Below are 1,923 nucleotides of genomic sequence, written 5' to 3' on the forward strand. Positions count from 1 at the left end.
TTAACACACAGATACTGAAAGTTTTGTAAAAAGACAAAAATCTAAGCAGAAATAAGACTAAGATTTTGTAAAAGTTAAATTAGCAGAAAATAATGCATAAAGTATAAAAAAGTGACAATTTGTGGTAAAATAACTAAAACAGCTGAAAATTTCAATAAAACAACTAAAATGTAGCTGAAATTTTTAAAATTAGCATAAAGAAGCATAAGGAGCACAAGTTTGCTGAGCTTAGCATAAATAAGTTGTAATAGCTTCAAAGAATGTACATTTAGCTTAAAACAGCTAATTTTAGCTAATAATAGCTAAAATTGCAGCAAAAGCTGACTATAGCAAAATGCATCTGTAAGACACATGGCACAAAGTAGCAGAAAAAGTGCAAAAAAGCTGAAGAATTTTAGCTGAAATAACAGAAAAAAGCTAAAAGTACCAAAAAGTAGCTAAAATTAGCACAAGAAAGTGAAAAAGAGCAAAACCAGAACAAAATGTGTAAGAAACTTAAAAAAAATTAAGGATGTTGAAAACAACTTCACTCATTTTCAATGGCAAAAAAGTAGCTAAAAAAGTGAAATAGCTGAAAAAGTATAAATAGCTGAAATAAAAAAGCCATAACACGCTTGACATAAATGAGCTGAAAGTTTTCATATATGAATTGCTGAAATAGCACAAAAATTGTGGAACGAGTTAGATGCTGAAAAGCGTACAGAAGAAGAAATGATCTCTGTTGTGTTGATGTTGTGAAGCGTCGCACAAATAAAAACCAACACGTTTCAGAACCGCCTCTGGCAGCTTCTGCTCTGGTATTTTTAGCCGGGCTGAACAGGTGACATGAAGCTGAACAACAGCAGCTCCATCATTCCTCCTGGTCTGAAGTCATTTTCTGCCCTCAGCCCCTCTGATGAGTGACGCAGCGGCCCGCAGCGACGACACAATGACCTGCTGTGTGCTGAGGCACTGCTAGCTGCTGCTGCCAATCTTCATTCTTTCCATTTTTAGACTCAACAGACGCCTCCGTCCTTCAGACCTGTTTATATGAAGCTGCTGGTGAGAGCTCCGAGCYGTAAACTGATGCTCTGAAAACACTAACAGAGAAAATGTATTTTATCCTCATCTCTGCCTGGACCGGACCGGACTGGACCGGACCGCTGCAGCTCGGGGGTCAGGTCTGGTTATCCTGAGCCTGCAGGTCTGAGTCCGGTGAAAACAAACCAGTAAATCTTTCCTGTCTATGCAGAGAGAACATCCACACCTGCCAAAACATCTGAGGCTCCACGTGTAAAATTAAATGTTAAAAATGTCAAACATATTTTCTTTATTTAGCTCCTTGTTCTTACTTATTACAAATTCTTTAATTTACGATTAATTATTTCAGGATGGAACGCAGCCTTTGCTGTTAGCGCTTGGCTTTTGTTGTGATGTCATCATCCTGCGACAAAAGGAACAGCTAACTCTGCTAATACAACCAACGCTGCTAACCCTGCTAACACTGCTAACCCTGTCAATGCTGCTAACTCTGCTAATGATGTTAACCCTGCTAACACTGCTACCCATGCTAACCCCGCTGATCCTGCTAACCCTGCTAACTCTGCTAAAAATGTAAATACTGCTAATGCTGATAACCCTGCTAACACTGCTAACTCTGTCAATGCTGCTAACTCTGCTAATACTGTTAACCCTGCTAACACTGCTAACTCTGTCAATGCTGCTAACTCTGCTAATGATGTTAACCCTGCTAACACTGCTACCCATGCTAACCCCGCTGATCCTGCTAACCCTGCTAACTCTGCTAAAAATGTAAATACTGCTAATGCTGATAACCCTGCTAACACTGCTAACTCTGTCAATGCTGCTAACTCTGCTAATACTGTTAACCCTGCTAACACTGCTACCCATGCTAACCCTGCTGATCCTGCTAACCCTGCTAAC

This window comes from Austrofundulus limnaeus, unplaced genomic scaffold (assembly GCF_001266775.1).
Source record: "Austrofundulus limnaeus strain Quisiro unplaced genomic scaffold, Austrofundulus_limnaeus-1.0 Scaffold716, whole genome shotgun sequence".
In the NCBI taxonomy this organism is placed as follows: domain Eukaryota; kingdom Metazoa; phylum Chordata; class Actinopteri; order Cyprinodontiformes; family Rivulidae; genus Austrofundulus; species Austrofundulus limnaeus.